This window comes from Anser anser (genome assembly GCF_964211835.1).
Source record: "Anser anser genome assembly, chromosome: 2".
In the NCBI taxonomy this organism is placed as follows: domain Eukaryota; kingdom Metazoa; phylum Chordata; class Aves; order Anseriformes; family Anatidae; genus Anser; species Anser anser.
The window spans coordinates 108,869,822-108,886,190 of NC_139721.1; the positions used below are offsets into that span (position 1 = coordinate 108,869,822).

Below are 16,369 nucleotides of genomic sequence, written 5' to 3' on the forward strand. Positions count from 1 at the left end.
CCCCAACCCCCCAGTTCATTTTTTGGCTTGTAATTACCTTTTTTTTTCTTTTTTTTTTTTTTTTGTTATTTTCTGTTGTCTTTCTCAAAGATTGGCCACAATGAAAGACCAGACTCTAGACAGGGTAGATCCCAAATAATACAAAGATTTCTTTGATGGTTTTGGTTAATGTGACCTACCTATGTGCCAATACCCAGATTAGGAGCTGAAAATGAACATTTTCAAGGATGGTTTTCCTTCTGTCACCTTTGTCTGTGTTGTGGTGTAAGGATGTGTCCGCTAAGATCACATAGGCTTCTTTCTGTTACTTCATATGACTTCAAGTTAAATATGGTTTTTTGTTTGTTTGTTTGTTTGTTTTCCCCACACACAGTTTGCCTCCAGGATTAGTTTTGGATTAGGTATTTCCTCTCCCCTAAATTCCTTCACATTGAACTACTTATTTAAAATTGCTCTATGTCTTGTGGAAGGCAATGAAGTAAATGGTTGGAGCTAGAGACCATGGTCATGGATTCAGTTAATGTATGTGTTTAGGGAGGACATACACAGTGTTAAGAAAGCTTGATGGAAAATGGAGCAGGTACTGACTTTACAGCCGCCTATTTAAAAAACTTTATAGTGTCATTAGGAATGAAGGCACCTCCTCACCGATCTCAGCACAAACACTGCATGTGCTTGGCACATGCCCTTTTGCAACTGCAGGGCAGGTGTCTGCTGCCCAAGTTCCCTCAGACACTTGTTCCTTGCAGTCAGCAGTACAGATTTGGAGAACAGTAGCCATTGGTTCTCAAGGTTTACCATTTGGTTATGGTTTAGGTACCCAGGATCCGTATGAACATTTGAAAATGTTAAAAATTGTCCAACAGACTGAAAAATATTTTCTGGTTCTTCAGGTACTCTATCAGGCTCTCCCAGGCGCTTTCTAAACTCTCAGGCTGTTTGCTCATGATGACTGCCAGCTTTGCTTCATCAAGATGTGTCTTTAAGTATTCTCTGTGGTTAAGTGGAGAGCCTTCGCTCCTGATTATCCACCCTGGTCGTTTCCTTTCAGCTTTGCTCTTCTGTGCTTTGCAGCTTGGCCAGGCTTAGGCAATTGAGATGATAGCTGCTGCCTTCTAGTCCTAGCAGCCTTGCTTTCTGTTGTGTCTCAAAATGCTTTTCTCTACAGAGCCATAACAGACATGGTGCCCTGATCAGGCACCTTGTTTGGGCACTGTATGTGTGAGATTTCCTTTGTCTTTGGGACACTTGCAGAGCCTGCAACAAATGGATAATAGCCTATTGAAGCCTTTGAGGCATCTGTCCTTTTGTTGGGAAGGTGCTGGTAGCCAGGACTTTCTTGGTTCTGTATGAAAATAGCTACTGGTAGGTAGCTCCAGAGTTCAAGGAACTTGTCTGTGTTGAGCAGTGCTCTTCTACATTTACGTGAGCTCTGTTGTTACTATACAAAGTGCCTCCCAAGATGAATGGTCTGCGCTGCCGTAATGTTCCAGTGTATGATTAATAGTCTTTTCTGGTCTTAAATGAGACCAAATCTATCCGTTGACTTACCTTGAAAATCCTCTTAGGGCAAATGATCTTATTTTCAAAACCGCCTCCTACGGTTACAACTCTAATGCAAGCACCCAACTGCCTGCAGTTGTGCCTACACCCCAGCTGCTGTCGTCACACCCCCAGGTGTAGCCAGGTGAGCATGCATGTGCAAAATGCGATTTGCACAATTCCCAGTATGCCAGTGAGCTTCCCTTGCTCTTTGTGTATACTTTCTCCAACTCTAGCAGAGAACACAATCAGGTATTGTTGTTTTTATTTTAAGTGGGACATTGCAACTATAAATCCATAAAAATAGCAAGGGCATAACAAAAAGAAGATTTGACCGATGGCAGTGGTAACTTAATGTATCCCTGAAATGCTGGCTGACATCGTCCCTTAGTACAAATACTTAATTTGCAAGGAGCTCTGTTTAAGCTAGCAAATTATTGTAGCAACGTGTGAGACTAAGCGTGCGGGAGAATAAAGAATAGTGCAGCATTTAAGATGATAAAATAATTTCAGGTCATGTCTTTTTTTTCTTTGTGTAGTTTTTCTTTTATTGCTGGCACTAAAATGGCTCTTGCAGTGCAAGTGAGAAAACCAGACTGAACCTCCTGTTTTTTTGTTGGGCTCCCAGCTGGAAACCCCTCCCTCGATTTTCCATTGATAAAGTGTCACAAAGGGAATCTGGAGCAGAGGAATAGGAGGAAGTAGAACAATATGAAGTCTTGGACTTAAATCACAAAACGCGTTAACTGATGTAGATGCAGCGTTGAATGAGCTGCTGCTCCTTTCATGACCAGGTTCATTTAGCTGTGGTCTTAGCATTCGTGGCTGTCCCGAAGTCATGTAACAAATCAGCTATTTAGTGCCTTTTTACTGCAGAGGCTCTTTAAAGGAATATCGCAAAACATTTTCTTCTCTCCCCTTCTGTAGACTGTTTTATCTGACCTTCAGGAATTCAGAGTCACAAGGGGGGCCAAAAAACCTTGCATACAAGAATGCTTTTATTGTGAATATATAAAATGTGGCTTTCACTAATATAATAAAGGTGTGACATTTATAGAGCTCTACCAACGAATGCAGCAGTAGGAAAGGCCCCCGTCTCACACTGTTCAAGTTAAGGGCAGTTGATTTCGATGAGGGGAGAGAGAAACAGGCTGTTCAATTAGCAGGTTATGGCATGCACTCGTTCCCATGATGCTTGAAAAACTCGCAGGAGTATTTTGCAAGTACTGAGAAGTAACTTCTTGTTAAGGACTTAAGTTACTGAGGGTACCTATCTCTTCCTCAGAGTGTTTGGAGGGGGAAGTTTACTTGTGCTTAATTCCCATTACATGCTCAGTGTATGTTTTTTCTGAGACTTTCTTAGCATTGCATCACTAAACCAGCAGCTTCCCTACCACTGCTGTGTTTGACATCCACATCGTGGTGGAAGAGCCACACACAAGACCACACACAATTACTTGAAACGTGGGATGATAATATAACAGGAATCTGTTGGGTAAAGAGCAAGCTAAGTTGGCCTATTGGTGTCTTATGGTGAGGGTGTAAGGAAAATCTGCAAAGTAGTAAATGATCAAGAAGAAAGACTGGAAGGAGTGTTCAGATCTTTGATCTCTTCATCTGATCCTATAAATCAGAGCTATTGTACTTCTTGCTGACTTTCTCATTAAATTTTTATTGGGCCAGCCTTCCTTTAAGGAAAAAAAGGAAGTGCAAGAGGCAAAATACTTTTAGTTGAAAAACAACTACTAAAAATAAATCACGACGTGCTCCCTAAATAACACTTTGCAGTGAAACAGACCAAGACATAGGAGGAATAACTGGCAGCATGAAATGGTAGAATTTGTCTAGCATTTTGACTCCACAGGATTTTTTTCTCTTGTCAGTATAGGGAAATAAATGTTGGTAAAGCACCTACGTTTCTTGGGTTTCTTATTGCCACTGCTTGGCCCAACATGTTATTTCCATGCAGAGAAGAGGACTCTTCATGCTTTTGCCTTACTTGTCATAATGACATGAGAGGCAAGATGTGTCCTTGCCCAAGATACGTACTCAGAGTATGAGTAAACACGACAACACAGGCCATTTATTTTGATAGCTGTTTTGGATGACGTATAGTAACTGCCTGCAAATACCATGTACAGCAGGGGAAAATGGTATAAAGCAATTCTTAGTAGATTGAATGAGATAGTGGTAGGTGAATGATTAAAAATAAGGCTGCTATGCATTATCCTTAAAAGCCTCAGATTAGCGAAAGGTGTGTTATCTGCGGTGGTGGGCAGAGCATCCACTCAGAGCGTTTTGCTCTAAGAAAGGGCTGCCAGACACTGCAGGAAATGGAGACAGTATTGTTTTTTAATGCTCTTGTTGTTAAAGAAGGATAAGGTAGCAGAGAGATAACACTTTGAAGGTGTGGTTTTTTTTTTTTTCTGTTACATAAAAGAAATCAGACATTTATCAGAAATTATGGCAATTTAGTTGAGCTGTGATGCTTTGGACAATTGTAACGCTAATAGGATGGAAGCAGTCTAAGCAGGAGCTACAATTATAGCTGCAGTTACTAAGAGAAATCCATGCTCTGTTATTTGAGTGCGGCATTAACCGTCTGCATGAAAGGCAGCACTATCTTAAAGAGGCAGGGGAGGAAGGTTTTCCCCTCTGCTTGTTTGATTGTCCACCTGCGTTGATTTTTCTGAGAAAGCTTGTTTGTGTGATTCTCCTGAGAGGTCAAATCCAGTCTTTCACAAACCAGGCAACTGTTACATTGGTAACAGGAGTTTCAAAAAAAGAGCAAGTGCACATTGAGAGACATACCTTTTTTTTTTTTTTTTTTAACGTATCTGTATGAGAGCAAAACGGAACTGTTGAGTTGGTATTCTTTGTAGCCTGCTAAAATTTACAGGTCATGCATAAATCATTCAAAGGGTAATTTCCCTTACATTTGTCATCAGGTTTCTTAGTATTGGGAGCCATTATTTGCTTCCTTTCAGTGATGCGTCAACAAACAGTACTTTTCTTTGTGGATGCAATTGGGTTTTATTCATTAAAGAGATTATTACATGCAAACAGAACCCTTTAAAGTACTGGCATTTAAACTGTAAGGAAAGTGCTTATACTTTAGATAGAGATCACTTTAATCTTTTTTTTTTTTTTTGTCAAATTTTGACTTGTTTCAGTCAAGCTAGGGCTGAAGTTGTGTGAATCTTGACTTTCCACTCACTTCATGAATTCTGGCAGTTTATCATGCATGGCGGGCACCTCAGTCATTGCAGTTTCCAAACGTAAACAGGTGGTGTGCTCAGGGACGCCAGGGCGTAAAAAGCTATTATTAAGACTGGTTTTGCATACTGTATCTTCTAAATGAAAGGGGCAGGTGTATGGCTGGTGTAAATTGACATCCTCCCATCACGCAAGGTTACGCCAGTAAAGATGGAATGAGAATCTGCCCTCACGGCGTGTATTTTTTAAGAAAATGTCGGAAGCTGCTTGCGTAGTTGTGTCTTTATGTGTGTTTCTTTTATTCTCTTAGGCTCTCTCTGTAGCTCAGTGTTCTCTACTCATCTTTTTTTTTTTTTTTTTTTTTTCCCAGGTAGCCACACTTTTCCAGTACCTCTGACCTTCTCTCCTGTCTCAGGACATAGTTACATTTTTTTCAATTACTTATTTTCAATTCGAAAGTAACTTCTCCCACTGCTATGCTTCCCATTAGAGCAGCAGGACAGGATGTCTTTACTTTTCTCCCTTCCTGCCCTTCCGTATCCATCCTTCTGGATTCACACATCCTGGGAAGCTGCTTGAGCTCCAGCTCAAATTATGACCTCATTCACATGATGCAAAAAGCCCAGCAAAGTCCTATGGCCTTGTGAGTTGAAAAGCGTTACATTTTTATAGTGCGGAGTGTGGGGGAAAAGTTCAGCGCAGGTTGTGCTAGGGTTTGCTGTATTTCGCGTGTTCTCCGTGCGACTAGCTAGATGCTTTGCAAATCCTGCTCTGCAAACTTGCAGTGTATTTCTCTCTGTACTTCCCAGCGGGTAACATTGCACCAAACTGGATGAGCTATTCCCATTCAAAATGTCAAATTTGTGTCGCTTAATTTCCAATGAGGATGTAATGTGATAGAAAAATTGTTCTGTAAAGGGTCATACACTGTTTTACTGTCAGTTTCTGAGGCTCAGACAGAAGGAAATGATCAAAACCACTCGATGCTCATTATTTATTAATTGAGTTCTGGCAGAGCTTTTCCACATTCTGGCTTTTTGTTTGTTTGTTTCTTTGTTTACAAACAAAAAAAGAAAAGCACAGTTCACAAAAAATGAAAAGGGAAATTTGTTAACAAAGATTTCTGACAATTAAGAAATGGCATTTTGTGGGGTTTAAGAAGAGGTGCCTTGCAGTACAGGGAGGGCAGTTTGGCATTCCAGTGTCACTCTCTCTGCGTGTTGACCCTGAAAAGGGAGAAAGAATACTTCGGAGAACAGCAGACCATGAATCTCAGATACAGTCATGCTGTGTTACCAGAAAATATTTGTCCTGCTAAGTTCTGTGCTTGGGATATTTTAACTGCCTGTGCTTTGCAGCTAGTATGGATTTACTTTCTTCGAACAAAATCAAACAGAAAGTCCAAACCTTTCTCTGTGTTTCTGTGTCTCTTCCTTGTTCCTGTTCGTATTCAGGTAAGGAACGGTATATTGAGATAACTGCATCTTTATTTGCTAACTATGGCTTCTTGATTTAAAAAGTCCCAAAGCTGTTCAGAACTCAGTCTTTTGTTCTGCAGCAAATCCCGTGAGGACAGACCCTTTCAGAGATGCCATGGCCCGTATGGAGCTGTGCTGAAGCCTGAGGCATGAAGTTTACACTGGTGAAAAGTCTGAAGGCCAGATGATGATTTTTTTGTTTTGTTTTCCCAGGGATTTTAAATTGACCATATGTAGGTGGTTTTTTCAGAGGAATAGCTTAAAACACATCTCTGATCAGCATAACCTTTTTGCCAAATTTTCAAGCTTGCTCCAGAGCCTGAAGCCATTTTTATATCTCAATAAATCAGTAAGAACGACAGCAGCAGAAGTAAATTTAATACAGTCGAAGCTACTGATATATGTCTACTGTCTTTCTGCAAAAGATCTCAACCTTCTTTTGCTGAAACTTTCCCCAAAAAAATCAATCTGAGGCAGACGCTTGAATGGAAGATTCTAACTAAAATACCTGTAAAAGAGTTATAATCACCTAAAACCAAGGCTTTGGAAGCAGATAGTTGGACAGTCTTAAGTGTCTTTACTGTATGGTTGCTAAGGGGATCGCCTTCTTTGAGCTGCTGGTCAAAGGTGTTGTCTTCACGTGGAAGCAGCTGCAGGGCTGTACCTCCCCAAGATACCCATTTCTCTGCCTTTCACTTTTCGTCTCATGATACTCTGTTGAGTGGTAGAAAAAAATGGTCCAGGAGATGCCTCTTTTCAGGTCACTTAGATCTTCCTGTTTCAGCTCTTCTTTCCTTGTCTGCTTCTTTTACTTCACAAATGTTTCTCTCCTCCCTTTAAATAAGAGATGGAACTTAAAAAAGCAAAATACACCGTGAGGACTGTCGGACTTCTTCATGTTCTGGCCTTGTCCTCGTCAGTTGTGTCCCAAGGGTTCTTCAGTGTTGCCCCTCCCAGAAAATACGAAGCTGCTGACAGTTGCTGAAGCTCCTGCTTTGCTCTGCTTTTACCCTATCAGTGGCCAGAATTGCTTTTTGGACGATGGTAGAGGTGGCAATACCCAGCGGGGGATGCTTGCAGTTCCTCTTGCCCAGCTAAATGTCTGCAGTGGTTTATCTTAGACAAAGCCGAAACCAGGGAGCCTTCAGCTTTCCAGGTTATGAGTCGAGGTGCTGGCTCTGCTTGGTTCCACACACAACCCTGATTCGGGACAAAACCCTAAAGTTTGGTGTCAGCGGGGAGTGAGCTCCAGCAGGGGGATGGGGAAGGAGCTGGTATGTCCCAGCCGGGCCTCTCGGGCCTGGAAGGTGCCGCAGGGTGCACCCGTGTCCGCACACTGCCTTGTTGATTTTGGCAGTGGAACCAGTCAGGGCAGAGAAAATGTTTGCTCGTTGGGGTCCCCTGAGGAGAAGGAGCAGGGCTTCAGTTTCGGGCTCTGATTTACAGCACAGCTAGGAAGTCGGTGAGGACGGGGCCATCAACAGCACTTGCAGACATGCAAGTGTCCCTGGCTTTGAGCTGTCTCCTTTAAATGCTACTGAAAATCCCCCTCGCAGCTCTGCTGTGCTCAGTCTTCTCCGGTTGAAGCTGGGAGTAGTATTTGCATACCTCCTTGGTTGTTCAGTCTAAATTAATATTTGTAGAGCACACTGTGTTCCCCTTGTTGAAAGGACTACATGAACGCTGCTGTTTCTAGGCAGTTACATCCTATTCTTAAATGTTGTAAAATGTACTTAACCAGGACAGACAAGACTCATTGCGTTTGTTTAGAAAAACCCTGCCAGTCCCTCGGTATATAGGCGAATGCATTTTTCACATAGGTGTAGTATTTATAGTAAAGAGGAAGCTCTTATCTGTTGGAAGAGTTCTGTCTCAAAGGTTGCTTTTTGCGTTCAAGCGTCATTTGTTATTCTGCTTGCCGCTGCACAGTGCGCTTGGAGGGGGGAATATATGGAGCTTTTTCAGGCTTTTTCCTCGCTTATAGAAGCCTTCTAATGCATGCATAAATCCTCTCACAATGCTTTTACTTAAGCTGAGAACATAAATACAGTAGATAATTGTCTGGCAAAGCTGATTGGTATTCCCTAAATCTTGATCTTCTCCCTTGCTTATTCACACATCATCTGCACGGAAGATATTTCTGCCGTCTTCTGAACTCTTGTTTCACACAGTCCAGTGAGACGTTAAAAAATAATAATTATAAATCTTGGCAAAACCAAATTAGAGCATTAAATGAAATCTGAAGAAAGAAAAAAATTAGATCTGAAAAAATAATTAATTCAAGCTATTGAACGCTCTTCTGCTCAGAGATTGTCAAAATTCTCCTGAAGTGCGTGAAGGAGGGAGATTTCTTCCAAGGGTTCTGCTCGCAGAGCATCTGCTGGAGATTACAGCATCGTGAAAAATAGAAGCAGCGACGGCGTCAGCGCCGATGCACAGCTAACATCGGGGTCCGCGAGAGCACGGCGGCACGCTCCCTTGCAGGAAACCTGGGCTTGCAGCTCTTCGTGGCCTGGATTCTGCCTGTTGTGTCACGCTGCCGTAAATCCTTAGCAGTTCCACTGGAGCGGAGGGAATTACTCCAGATTTATGCCAGTTTCAATGAAAAGAGGCTTTCTGCTGAATGGATCTGGGCAGCCACTCGCCAGGTGGAAGGGAAAGAAGTGACTCAGCGTTCGGCAGTTGTTGCTGATCGCTGGCTTTTGCCAAGTGCGGAGTCACAGGTTTTTATTTCTTTTTCTCCTCCCCCCCTCCCGCCCTGTCTCTTTCTTTTCATCCTGGGTGAGCGGCTGCTTTGTGCACCCTGCAGAGAAGAGGAATGCATTCCCGATGGGGGAAGGAATGCCTTGTGGACCGGCCTGGGTGCTTGTTCTGAGCAAGGAGCTTGAGGGGGGAGCCAGACCACCCTTGTCAGCCCTTGTTCTCAGTGAGCGTGGTATTGAGTGCTCCTCCTTACCCCGAGGAGATAACATTTCTGTGTAACTGGTCTCACTCACACGACCGATGTTGGCAGTGGTTCCTCCCCGGAACATCAGCAAGGGAGCAAAGCGGCAGTGCAGCAGAGCGAGGTGCAGCTCGATGATGCCCAAGCTGCATCCCCCTGCTGCCCTGCTCTGCATCCTCACCTCCACCCTCCTCCTGGCCAGGTCGTGCTGTTGTCCTGCATTCTCCCGAATCCCTCGGGTGGCTGCGGGCCAGCACATAGCTGGAAGGAGGGCTTCCCCTGGGGCAGACAGCGCTCCCCAGCATTTGGGATGCGCTGCCTGTAGCAGGTGCTGGCCCTTACCTCCTGCTGACAGCCTTCTGCTGGTGTCTGTGATGCAGGGAGGGACAGGAGGTGAGGAAGGGTAGCCTGAGATGAAGCATTACCTGTGAAATTTGAGGTCTTGCCTTGCGGGATGTACTGGGGAGGACCAGCCAGCGCGTGTGGCTATAATAGCGTGCTTGCCTGTTGCCGCTGGTTAGCAAATGTTGTAGGGTGAATGCGTTCAGCCAGATGAGATCTGAAGGCTGCGTGCCAGGGCACTCTAGCAAATGTGTGTAGCTGCACCTGACAACGAGACAAAGAAAAGGGGAGGGAAAAAACGTAGCTGGGTTCTAGGACAGTGTGCCCTTTGAGTAAATATTTTGGAATACCCGACAAGGGGACTCCAAGTTTAGAAATGGTGCTAAATTATTGGAAGGAAAAATGGGATTTTAAAACTCTAAATGAGGAAGACAATAGCTTACTGGAGATTTTTGAAAAACATGGGCTGATGAACTGAAGCTCCCTGAATGTTTCAGCCCATCTGTCTTGTTAGTTTCTGTGTCTTAATCACGGATTTCATGAAGTGTCTAATTTTCTTATTTTAGCTTCCTGTCTTCCTCTTGTACAAAAGTTAAGGCAGGGAAATCATCTGAGCTGGATTTACTTTTGCATCAGAGGGAAAAGCAGTCTATAAAAAGAAGTGAGTGGTGTGTGTGTGTGTGTGCTGGGAAAGCAAGTTTGCCTGCTTTGGGTTTTCGGGGCAAAATTTTCCCACCCTGACTTATGCTGCTGTGGTGGTTATTGGGATGGCTTGGCAGTGTAGGTATAAACGCGTACCCGGTAGCTGACAGTGTTTTTAATTGCCTGGCTCCGGTCTAAACAGCGTGGACTGAAACGCCAGCTCTGCTGAAGTCAACTGCAAGATTCCCTTGCTGTCCCTCCCACTGCTGCGCCTGTTCCCGGCAGCTGTCAGGATGTACTGAAAACTCCCTGCTCCCTCTTCTTGCACTTTGCGAAGCCTGCAACAGCTCTTCTGAACCAGACAATGACTTCCCATTTGTGGCCGGGCTGGTGGTAGGGAAAGCTCGAGCAAACCAACAGAAGCATTCCCCCAGAGTCAGACCATTTTAATGGCTCCTCAGGAGGGTGGTGTGTCTCCAGGCTGGTCCTGTGCAGATCCATCACCATTCGTGGAGCCCAGTCGGTTTTTAGCAACAGTGGAAATTTTTGCCAAAAAAAACACAACCCAGCACAGATAAGGCCATGCATATTTGCAGTGTGTACTATGCAGGAGACACTGATTGACATTAATTAGGAGTGGGTGGTGTGAAAGTGTAAAAATAAAATTCCTTTCTGCCGGGTTTACTATTAGCAGTGAAGTACATGATGTAACACGCAGCGCGTGTGAGCGTGTGTGCGAGTGTGCGTGGCGAGGAGGGTGTCTATTCAGCATTCAGAACAATAGTGGGAGTGAAGCATTACAGGCTTGAATGTCAATAAAAGTCTGGAATTGCAGCCTTTTCCTTGTGAGCTCTGCACTAAAATGTGCTTCAGAATTGTTTCTTTTCAGTTTTGAGTTCAAAATGTCGTGATAAAAAACATGTTGTGCTGCAGACTGCAACTTGTGTCAGCTTCTCTGCCTCAGCCTTGTGCTATTGGACAGACTATTTTGAGAAGTGATCAGGAGAGACAATTCTTTCGGTAAGTTTTAGCAGCAGCAACATTTGGAAATGAAATAGATCGCTGTTTAGCAAGTTGCTATTGCTCTGATTGACAATATTTCGTAATTCCTTCTCCGTATGTGTTCTGAGAATAAGAAGCAGTAAGTGAATTCCACCATGTTAGTGATTTGTGAAGTGTGTTATCAGATGTGGCTGGCCTTCTCTTATGAAATAAATGGACAATCACCTGTGTCACTTAAAAAACAAACAAAACAACAACAAAAAACAAACACCACCATATTCTTTGGATTTCAACTGCATTGTGGTATCAGAGCTCCAGGACTATTGTCTATGAAATTTCGTCAGAATCTGTTTTATGTGGGTGATACTGCCAGCGGATTATCTATGGAGCTTTTAACAGCTATCTGTCTCTGTCTGCTCTACCTGGCTGGTTATATTTATCCTTTATACAAGGAAGTCCAACACATGGCCACATTCTCAGCTAGTACTGACCAGCCTAATTTCCCTGGTCATTAAACTGAGTTACACCCGTGAGATGCATTCCTCAGTGTTCAAAGCCTTTCAGTCCAAACTGCAAGTTTGCATTCGGCCTTCATCGATCATAACTAAAGGACAAATCTCCTCTTTCTTAAAATTCTGTAACGTCTCTGGAATTACATATATTAACCTAATTTATGCTTATTTAGGTGAAATCTGAACCTGACCTCCTGCATTGGAACCCCTATTGCAATCATTGCCCAGTGATTTAATGGAAATGAGTAGTTAGTCTCTAATATTTCCTAGCAGAAAAAATTCCCTTGACTAAGTGAGTATTTGCCAGGGGGAGAGGGTGAGAGTGGCAACTGGGCTGTCTTCTCCGACCCTGTAAGGTGCTGGTTGCACATGTTCCAGGCACCCCGAGCTGCAGGTGCTTGTGCTGTGCCTGGGATCAAGATACAAAGCTGTTACTTAGGACTTCTGGTTAAGTGTCCTTTTTTAGTACAGCATTACTTGAAGTGGATTGAGTGTGTTGGATATTTGATCTGCTAGTTAAGGGCTTCTCCTCCTCCTAGCAGAAAAGCACCGAAGCTGATGCTCTGGCTTGCACCAGGTCTGACTAGCAATGGTAGTGGTGCTTTAGCGTAACAGTAAGTCAAAACCAGTTCCAAAAAAAGGTGTTTTACTGATGCTGATCCTTCCTCTGGCAGGCTCATATTTTTGGGTGCTGGGTCACGTGTTGCTGAGAAGGAGCTCATGGCTTCAGCTGTGAGAGGTTGCTGGCCACGGGAATGTGGAGCTAACGATAATGATGGCAGCTATTTTCCAGGCAGCTTGGGTGTTGGGCATACAGCATAGATATGATAATGCACTATGTGTACCGTGTCACAGAGATGGGAATTCACAGCTTTCTCCAAATGCCTACCAAAGGCCGCCCCTTTTTAACCTACCTGTGTGTGCGTGTTGAGTGGTTTGTGTGTGGATGCTTAGGCTCACGGGCAGGACGCTCACTATGCTGACCCTCAGCGAGCTATTGGTGTGTCTGACATCTGGCAGCCTGCTTGATGTGGACCAGGAAAATGTTTGAATTAACTGCAGAAGTGTAAAAAGCAGTTAACAGGTACACAAACACTGAGGTTTCCCCTGCATGGGACAAGATTCTGTAGTTTAGTTAAGGAAACCACAAGGAGGTTGATTTATGGTTTTTGGTTTTGTTTTATTTGTGACCCAAGAGCCTTGTAGCCCCAAGGGTCATTTTGGGGACTACAACAACTGCAGCCAAAACTGGGAGTATAGCTAAGGTTTTCACATCAGTAGTACAAAAAGTACAAGTCCTACATCTTGATTTTCTTACACATAAAGGTCACTTTACACTCTTGAGGCAAGTAAAAAGATCATGAACAAGGCATAAACCATCTAATTAATTTACCCTTTGGGTCCTTTTCACACTGATTGATATATTAGGCTATCTAAACATAAAATAAATCAGTAAAATGGTGTGGGAAAATACTGTGTAGGTACAGTTATTTCAATGATTGGGTAGCTATTTGTGAGCTTGAATTAATTAGTTGGGCTGACATGTGTAATTTTTTCAGTTTTGTGGGGGTTGAACAGTTTGTGGGTAAGCAGGAGGGAAATCCTCCCAGTAAATACTTTCTAGGGATGCGTGGTTAGAGAACATGCTCATATTAAAATTTGTGGGGAGAAAAAAGGAAAATACCATTAGAAAATCATTTCATGATCCTCTACACCATGAACATCCTTTAAAACCAGAGCCTGTGTTTCACATTATGTTTCTTCAGTTGTCATCTTGTTTTTCAGTTCCCTGTTATAAAACAGAACATTAAATTATTTTTAACACAATGTATAGGGACATTGCTTAAAATAGTTTTTAATCAGCTAGACTGAGTCAAGACTGCATTGGTAGGTGCTTTCCTATTAGTGTTTGTAGAACAAAACACTGTTTGCACAGCTCAGATGCTTTTCATGTCAGTGCTCATCACGTTTGTTTGCAGCCTGAGAAAATGTAACATCAGATTTCATCTTAAAACTATTCTCCTTTCTAATGATCATTGATTGTATTTCAGAAACATGGCGATACTGCAAATGTTAAGGTAACTACTGCTGTAAAATTAAAACAGAGCTGCTATTATTATTTTTGAAGTGTGCGTGAAACAGTGTTTTTTCAAGTGTAGTTTTTGCCAGAATTTCATTGTCTATGTTAAATTCGAAGTTAGCCGCTTCCTTCATCTTCCACCTCCAGTTCTAGTTGTCTGTTTCTCAAAGAGCAGAGTACAGCAATGCAGGATTCGCTTTCCAAGGACTGCCTAGGAAGTCTGTGTGCAGCACATCAGCACCCTCCTGAGCATCTTGGCCTTTCCTGGGCCTGACCCCCAGTGCTTCCCTCAGATGGGGACGTGGTGGTGTCTCCATCACTCAGGCAACAGAATCAAACCCAAAGGTATGCTGATGTGCTGGCCCAACCTGGCAGGGAGCCGAGGCTGCATCTCCCCAGTCCCATCCCCGGGCCCTCAGCACTGCCTCATCCTTTCTCTGTTCTGCAGGGTGAGGACTTGGCATGGGTTTAAAACTGAGCAAAAGCTGTAGGCGTGCTCCTTGATGCCATCAGCTCGCAGTGAAACTTCTTCCATCGTGAGAGGATCCTGTGGAGTTGCTGACACAATTCGTCCAGGAATTTTTCTTTGCTGGAGTGTTAAACCGGTGATATTGTTTCCCCTTTGTGGGGATGTTTTTCACTGTGTGCAGCAGTGATGCTGTGGTGGGCGTGTTGATTTTTTTCAGGCTGGGATTCTGAGCTATGCTTTTCATTTTTCACTCGCCCTTAAATAGTAAACCAGTGTTTTGTAACACCAGTATTTTCAAATCCTGTGATCACTGAGGTTGCCAAATGATTATTTACTGGGAGTAGAGGTTTTTCGTCGTATAATCTTTGTGCTAAATCAGAAGGAATGGTGCCTCAGGATTTTTTTTAAATAGAAAAAAATGTTAATTTCTTGAAATTCCAAGGCACACGTAAACTGTTGAAAGTCAAATGACCATTCGCTTCAAGGCAGTGCATAATGATCTCATTCGTTATTATGTGGTCTGCACAGGCTACTCTCAAGACGTGTAGGATTTCTTCCTCTCTAATGTTTCAGTGTAATAGATCTGAATACTCCATAGATATTTGGCCATCTGGTTCTCTTAATTCCACTGAATTTACCAGCAGAAAAAGTAATCTGTTATGCCTTCTAAATATAGTCCTTTTTCCGTGAGTGAAAATTGAATCACTTATTCTGTGGAAGACTGATATTCCCTAGTTTTCATTTGTTGCATTTTGAGTGTTCTTAGGAAAAGTAAATCCTTGATTTCTTAGTGCAGGTACATATATTTTTAATTTCTCTTCTTTCGTTGTCATTTTGGGATCCAGATGTTCTCCAGTCCGCAGAACAAGTAAAGGTATTAGCAACCCCTTTTTTTCTCCTGATTATAGTAAAAGTGAAGGCCTTGAAATGCCGTAGGTGGAGAGGAAGGCGGTGCAAAAAGAAAGCTAGCCTGCTGGGAGGAATGATTTAAAATAGAAATTTGAGGCGCTTCCGTCATAAATCCCAAATGTAGTAAAGCTCCTTGTGATTGGCTTTTGATCGCGAAATTGGATTTCTAGTCTGGAGGCTTCCACCAGCGCGGTGTCCTGCATCTCAGGATCAGCCTGAGCAGCTTTGGTTGCCTTTCCAGGGTAGTGGAGGCTTGCGTGGGTGATTCAGACCTGGCAGCGAGTCTGACCAGGGCTCTCAGCAAGGGAATGTCAGTGCCACCACTTCCTCGGTGCCATTCGGGAAAAGAGTGATAGTAATAACAAGAAGAGGGCCTGGCGCTGGATGTGCCGACCATTTCTGGTTTTGCCAGCCCAATAAATACGTCAAGAGGGCACCCTGAATGTCTGTGGCGAGCAGAGGGCTGTGAGGAGCTTTTCCCAGGCACTGAGCTGCGATAGGGCTGAGCCACAGGCTGAGACTGGTAGTATTTCTCAACAGAATGGAAAAGCTTAAATCCTGTTGGAGTCCAGCCCGTGGGGTGGCTCAGCCGAACTGTCAGCACGATGCCAGCAAAGCCCCGCCAGAGACAGCGATGGCGACGTGCTGCACGACCTGCCTGAGGCACCGCTGCCTGCGGTGGGCCCGTGAGGTGGTGGGCCCCGCGGGGTGGTGGGCCCGCGAGGCGACGGACCTGCAGATTGTGGGCCCCTGGGGTGGTGGGCCCACGAGGTGAGGGTGAAGGAAAAGGCAAGGGTGAGGGGAGTGCTAGCCCGCACCGTCCGCCTGGAGGAGTGGAGTCCCTGAGGTGAATTTCCCTGGTGGGATGCAGGTTGGGGAGGGGAGACGCAACCCATTTGTCTCAGCCCTCGTTTCGCTTCTTGTTGGTGCCAGCAGCCCCGCAGGTGGCACGTGAGCTGCTGCCGGGGGCTGCTTGTGGCAGGGGGAGCAGAGCGGGGCCGCCTGTGCTGCTCGAGATGCTTTCTCTGCGTGTGCGTGGAGCAGCACGAGCAGGCTTCTAGGTCGGCTCTGTCTTTGCCAAACTGAAGGTTACTACAGCGCAGTGTCATTCACGGGGAAGTAAAGGGAAATAAAAGGCGAAAATGTTCACAGGATGGCAGAACTGTTGACTCTTGCAGACCCCTGTGGGGGTAAATGGTTAAAGAAATTCACAGCTGTTTCAGCTGGGGATTT

The 16,369-nt window shown here is 44.1% G+C and overlaps 1 protein-coding gene across 17 annotated transcripts in view; it reads left to right on the forward strand.

Annotated features, from left to right (window-relative positions):
* Window positions 1–16,369, forward strand: part of ATXN1 (ataxin 1) — a 219,417-nt gene that overhangs the window by 75,942 nt on the left and 127,106 nt on the right. The window lies entirely within an intron of this gene.